Raw genomic sequence first — 6950 nt, 5'->3', positions numbered from 1 at the left:
GACTCCTGCTGTAGGGTGTTGCAATACGTTCATGATTCGCTTATAGTGGGTTGGTGAGTGACTGAAACACAAACCCGAGTAAGAGGGATTGTTGCGTATGGGAATAAAGAGGACTTGATGCTTTAATGCTATGGTTGGGTTTTACCTTAATGATCTTTAGTAGTTGCGGATGCTTGCTAGAGTTCCAATCATAAGTGCATATGATCCAAGTAGAGAAAGTATGTTAGCTTATGCCTCTCCCTCATATGAAAACTGCAATAGTGATTACCGGTCTTGTTAACAATTGCCTAGGACAATTCCGCACACCGATCCACCATTATTCCACACTCGCTATTTGTAATATTTAGTAATATATTCTAACTTTATGATAACAACACCTACATTTATATTTTAGCTCTCCGATATCATACAAATTTATCCTCTTCATACCCACAACGTAGTTTTATTTCTCGTTTCTAGTTGGAAGCAAACGTTCGGTGTACGTAGAGTCGTATCAGTGGCAGATAGGGCTTGAGAGAATATTGACCTTACCTTTAGCTCCTTGTGGGTTCGACACACCATACTTATCACTTCCACCTTTGGAAATTGCTAAGATGATTCCCTGCACTTGGGGATTATCAGACATCGAGACAAAGATGGTGATCGAATCAACGTTCTTATGAAGTGCTACCTGGATCGTGAAGATTCCGTTAGTTCGCGTTTCCCCCATCATCTTACCCTACGCTTGAATCTCGGGACGAGATTCTTGTTTAGTGGGGGTGTGTTGTCACATCCCTAGTTCTGGTAATGCCTAGTGATAGCATCTGGTGTTGCATCATGTTTAATTTTCCTAGAAAGTTGAAATGGGGATGGCAGAAACCCCCAGCACCACCTAAACCAACTAGGGTTTACTAAAATCCTTTTCAATGAACCTGAAATGTCCTTCTAAAATGTTCATCATCTTTGCCTTGGTCTAGAACCTCTGACAAAAATGGTACACAATTTTCTAGGAAAACATTGGGTCACTGAATTAAATCGTACCTTATTTGCATTTGGGCATTTAAATTTTATATATTATTTTAAATGTCCAAATAATCATAAACTAAAATGTTTCCTGTTGGAAATATTCCATACAGTGGACATGAGAAGTTTCATGATTTTTGAGTTAGTTTCAGTATTTTAATTAAAGCCACAAAGTTACAGAAGAAATAGGAAAACAAAAATAAAGGAGAGAGAGAAACCCACCTAACTTACCGCAGCCCATTTAGCCGGCCCGCTACTGTGCAGCCCACCTGCCAATCATCTTCTCCACCACGCTAGTAGACAGGGCGCGTGTGCTCGACGCACGCGCGCTCACCACGCGCCACGCAGCAGCTGCCTGGCTGCCTCCTGAGACACGTCGACGACGCGGGCGACTTCGCCGCTGCCGTCTGCATCGAGCCATCCCTCTCTGCTCACTTTCCCCTCGTCCCAGCGCTTCTCCCCCCGATGCCGAAGCCGCCAGGAGCAGGCCACCGCAGTTCTCGCAGCCACCGCCGCCGCCTCGCTGAACCACCATATCCAGGAGGTTCCCTGCGTCCCCCTCGACCTCTCTGCTGAAGCACGCGACCGCGGGCGCCCCGAAACGTCGCCCTCGAGCTCGTCACCGCCGCATCTGCTCGCCGGACTTCATCGACGATTCACCACCTACCGGTCCTCCCCGAGCCCGCTAAGCCTCCCCTTCGAACCACAGTGAGCCGTGCTACCTTTCCCCTCTGTTTCCCTCGTCGGATATGTGCTGTAGCTACCCCTCCCGTCAGCTCCCAAGCTCGCCGCCGTCGGCCATGACGCCACCGCGACCACAACTGCTGTCGCCCACGTCCGAGCCCGTTAACGTTCTCAGAAGCTCCCCAGCAAGCCAAATCCACCACCCGCACCTCCTACCGTGCACTGCAGCCCCTCCAGGCCAATTCTGTGCTCCGGCCGCCGCCCAAGTGGTCGCCGCCGTCGACCCCAGCCTCCCTGCGCCCAGCTGCGTGCACCCCTGGATGGGGACGAGCGAGGGCTCCCCCTGGTGCCCTCAGCGCGGCAAGCCACAGCCTCTAGCGCCACTCCGGCGAGCTGCGCCGCATCTGTGTGTCGCCGGCGACTAACCCCGGCGGCTGCCGACATGGCCGTCATTAGATTAGGGACTAATTAACCGTATTAGTTAACACTAGTCACTGACAGTGGGTCCCAGTTTGTTAGTTTAATGGTTAACCAAAATAATTAGGCTAATTAGCGAAACCAGTGGACCCATGCGTCAGCTTTGACCGAGCTGACGTGGACCTTGACCGGCCCCACCCGTTAGTGACCCAAGCCAGCACTGTTGCACTGACCAGTGGGCCCCACTGGTCAGGTTTGACCCAGAACAGCTCAGTTGACCTGCTGACGCAGGGATAACACAATGCTGACGTTATAATGTTTTCTGGATATTTAATTAAATCAGAAATGATTTATTTATTCCATAAAATGTTATAAACTTCTAAAAATCATATAAAATCAAGCGTAACTCCAAATGAAATAATTTATATATGAAAAATGATCAGAAAAATGTGAGGTATCTGTTTATGGCATTGTCATGCATGTTTGAACAACTTAAAGTTGTTGTATAAGACAATTTGAATTAATGGCATTTGAAATGCCTTATATGGAGCTTGAATTCGAATCTAATGTTCAAACCAACTCCATTTAAATCGTTGCTAGTTGCATTAGCTTAATGAACATCATATTGCCATGTCACATTCATGCATCATATTGTTGCATCGCATTGATTGTGTTCCCTCTTGTTTGCCGGTGGTTGTTCCCCCTTGGTAGACGTATGTTCCGACGATGAGTTCGATGACACCGATGAAGAGCTACACTATCTTCAGAAGTGCCAGGCAAGCAAAACCCCATTGTTCATTCCGATATAATCCCACTCTCTCACTCCTGCTCTCTTTTACTGCATTAGGACAACAGCGATTCAACTGTTACATGCTGCGGTAGTTGAACCCCTTTCCTCTGCATGACCTGTCATTGCCACAGTAAATAGATGAAACCTACTAGCATGAGTAGGAGTTGTTTGAGTCATGATGTGCCTACTCATTCGTGCTTGTTTGTCATGCCTGCTATTGCTTAGAGTTGTGTCAGGTCTGATTCATCGGGGATGAATTGGAAAGTTGTGAACATGTCTTACCGTTGAGAGCTAAGTGTGTGAACACGATTTGGTGAAGGTAGCGGTGAGAGGCCATGTAGGAGTACATGGTGGGTTGTCTCATTGAAACCGTCCTCAGGAACCGAGTTCTGTGTTTGTGATCCATGAACAGCTACTACCACACATTGGGTCCCGGTAACTCGACCCCTATCGGCTTATTAACCGCCTCGATCTCTATCCGGGAGTTGCAACTAGTTTCTGGTGTTTGTAGGTTGTGTTAGTAGTCTACCAAGTGGCACCCGGTACAGGTGGGCTTGGGACAGACTAGGCACTGTGGCACGGTGTACCAAGCGTAGATCCATCCGTCGAGGTGGGCTTGGGAACCCTGCACACATTGTTTGGGGCCGTGAGCGACACCCCGGCCGGATCTCCTTGCGGATGGAACCCGAATAGGCGATAAACCTGGACTAGAGACTTGCGTGGTTAGTCAGGTCGTGGCCGACTCCCTCGCCAGGCTTCCGCTTGAAGGTTGCCGAGATACACGATGTGTACATGGTGGTAAGTGGCGAGAGCGTGTGTGAAGAAGTACACCCCTGCAGGGTTAACATCATCTATTCGAATAGCCGTGTCCGCGGTAAAGGACTTCTGGGTTGCCTGTACAGTTCATAGATAACTTGAAGTGGATACTCTAAAATGCGCAAGATAAGCGTGAGTGCTATGGATGGCCTTCTCGTAGGGAGACGGGAGCGGATCCATAGTGGTGTACTGATTGGTGAATATGTGGACTCGTGTGCGCCACCTCAAAAGAGTTACTTGCAGTCGTAGTTTAGGATAGCCACCGAGTCAAAGCTGGCTTGCTGCAGTTAAACTCCACCACCCCCTTTTGTTGATATTGATGCATATGTAGCTAGTTCTGATGTAAGTCTTGCTGGGTACATTTGTACTCACGTTTGCTTAATTTATGTTTTTGTAGAGAGACATCAGTCTCAATAGTAGTTCCGCGTGGACTTCGACGTTTAGCTTGTTACCTCAGCTATGATCTTGTACCCTTGGGAGGGTCTTGTAGATAGTCAGGCTTCTCAGCCTTTTTCATTTGTAGTTGTCTGTACTCAGACATGTTTAAGCTTCCGCTTGTGCTTGTTGCTTGTATGACTTGAATGCTGGGTCATCAGACCCATGTTTGTAATATCTGGCTCTTCGGAGCCTAATGAATAAATACTTTGAGTCGTAGAGTTTTGTTGTGATGCCATGTTGTATTTACACATATCGGGCATATTGTGTGTATGATTGAAATGCTTGGTATGTGTGGTATCTGACAACCTAGTTGTTTATCCTTGGTAGCCTCTCTTATGGGGAAATGTAGTCTAGTGCTTCCACTGAGCCATGGTAGTCTGCTACAACCCGGTTCACCGGAGTCCTGCTAGCCCAGTTACTACTGCTCCGGAACACTTAGACTGGCTGGTATGTGATCCACTGTGTTCCTGTGTCTGTCCCTTCGGGGAAATGTCATGCGGTGACTTCCGGAGTCCTGCTAGCCTGCTACAGCCCGGGTTCCCGGAGTCCTGTTAGCCCAGTTGCTACAGCCCGGATTCACACGCTGATGACCGACACGTTCGATGATGGTTCATGTATGCCTGTCCTCGTAAGCTAGCGCTACTTTGGGTTCACGACTAGTCATGTCGGCCCGAGTTCTCTGTCATATGGATGCTAGCGACACTATCATATACGTGAGCCAAAAGGCGCAAACGGTCCCGGGCCAGGTAAGGTGGCACCCGTGGGAATACTGTGCGTGAGGCCGCAAAGTGATATGATGTGTTACACGCTAGATCGGTGTGACTTAGGATCGGGGTCCTGACAAGGAGCGATAGGCAACTGCCGCTCTTCCTGGGACAAGGTCGGAAAGGCGAGCAAAAGAGAGAAAAACCCAACTCTTGTGAAAGAAAGACACAAAAGCTCCAAATTCACTCAAGAAGATGCAAACCAGCTACAGAAAGCAAGCAAAAGAATAGCCGCGTCCGGCACCTAGACTAGTCTGCTTGTCTTCCCACCAGCGCCGAGCATGGGGCCTCCACTAGGACGTGGGTGGGAGCCCCCATGAGGCCCAGGGGCGGCACTCAGGAGTAGGGGTGGATTAACAAGCAGCTCGGCTCGTTAAGCTCGTGCTCGTTAAGGCTCGGCTCGTTAAGATTAACGAGCAGAAAACCCTGCTCGGCTCGGCTCGTTTGAAGCTCATTAAGCTCGTGAGCATTTGCCAGCGCTCGTTAACAGATTATAATGTGTTACGATATACAACATGAATGTGTAGGTGTGGATTACAAGATGAAATATGGTGACTACAAAAAGAAATGCATCAATTTGTTGCCTCATATGTCGATTAGATTGAATAGATTGGCTGAGGTGCTATAAAAAGTTTTGTCACGTAAGATGAAAATATGTGTTGTGTTGTTACTAACGAGCTTAACGGGCTACTCATGAAGCTCGTTCGCTCGCTCGTTAAGCTCTTTAAGCTTAACGAGCAAAAATCAATGATTGGCTCTGTTCATTAAGAAGCGAGCTACGAGCATACTGAGCCGAACTATCGAGCGTTCATTAAGCTCGCGAGCTACGAGCTTTTGGTCCAGCCCTACTCAGGAGACTCTGGGGCGTGTACAACCCCAACTCATTATTACGTGAGAGTATCACGAGCGGAGACCTTCACAGGCGTGGGGCCTTGCTTCATGGGTAGAACTTCCGGAGGTGCTGGATGTTCCAGGCGTTCTGGATGGGGATCCTGTCCTGCATCTCCAGGCGCGTGGCACCAGGCCTGGAGACACGGGCGATCCTGACCGGGCCCTCCCACATGGGCGAGAGCTTATGCAGCCCTTCCCTGGAGAGCACCCGCCTCAGGATGAGATCACCCACCTCGAGTGTCCTGGAGCAGACGTTGCGACAGTGGTACCGCCACAGCACCTACTGGTACCTCGCTGCTCGGAGCGAGGCTTGGCGGCGGCGTTCCTCCCCAGCACGAGGTCCATCCCCCATGAGGCGTCCTGGCGTGCCTCGTCAAACACCAAGACCCACGCGGAGCGATGCCTGACCTCATGAGGGAGGACCGCTTCAGCTCAGTAGACGAGGAAGAATGGAGTCTCGCCCGTCAGCTTGGTTGCGGTGGTGCGGATGGACCACAACACGGACTGGAGCTCATCGAGCCAGCCACTGCCACAGGCCCAGAGCTTCTTCTTGAAGGTCCTCGCCTTGAGGCCTCTCAGGACCTCTGCGTTGGCACGCTCAGCCTGGCCGTTGCTCCGTGGGTGTGCCAACAAAGCGTAGCATATCTGCGTTGCAAGGTTAGCACAATATGTTTTGAAAAGGTTGCTGGTGAACTGCGAGCCGCTGTCGGTGATGATGCGGTTAGGGACCCCGAAATGGCTCACGAGGCCCTTGATGAACTTGACTGCCGAGCCGGCTGGGATGGTGCGGACGGCCTCCACTTCCGCCCACTTGGTGAACTTGTCGATGGCGACGTAGAGGTAGCGGTAGCCCCTGGGCGCTCGAGGAAACGGACCCAGGATGTCCAACCCCCAGACCACGAACGGCCACGAGAGCGGGATGGTCTGGAGGCCTTGAGTGGGCTGGTGGATCTGCTTGGCATGGAATCGACAAGCTTAACAGGATCTTACCAACTCCGCGGCATCGTTGAGCGCTGTGGGCTAGTAGAATCCGCTGCGGAATGCCTTGCCTACGAGGGTGCGCGATGAGGAGTGATGCCCGCAGTCCCCGCCATGTATGTCGGCCAGTAGCTCGCATCCCTGCTCCCTGGAGATGCATCATAAAGAAA

The 6950-nt window shown here is 50.4% G+C and overlaps 1 long non-coding RNA gene across 1 annotated transcript; it reads left to right on the top strand.

Moving 5' to 3' along the window:
* The first annotated feature begins 1420 nt into the window (after nucleotides 1–1420).
* LOC141022337 (uncharacterized) lies at nucleotides 1421–4363 on the top strand. The gene is made up of 3 exons (XR_012183623.1): nucleotides 1421–1710; nucleotides 2815–2879; nucleotides 4107–4363. It is a non-coding gene; the product is annotated as an uncharacterized lncRNA (long non-coding RNA).
* Nucleotides 4364–6950: the final 2587 nt, after the last annotated feature.

Source organism: Aegilops tauschii, chromosome 5, assembly GCF_002575655.3.
Source record: "Aegilops tauschii subsp. strangulata cultivar AL8/78 chromosome 5, Aet v6.0, whole genome shotgun sequence".
In the NCBI taxonomy this organism is placed as follows: Eukaryota; Viridiplantae; Streptophyta; class Magnoliopsida; order Poales; family Poaceae; genus Aegilops; species Aegilops tauschii.
Note: the sequence above shows the minus strand (reverse complement) of the source record. Positions and strands in the feature narration are given on the sequence as shown.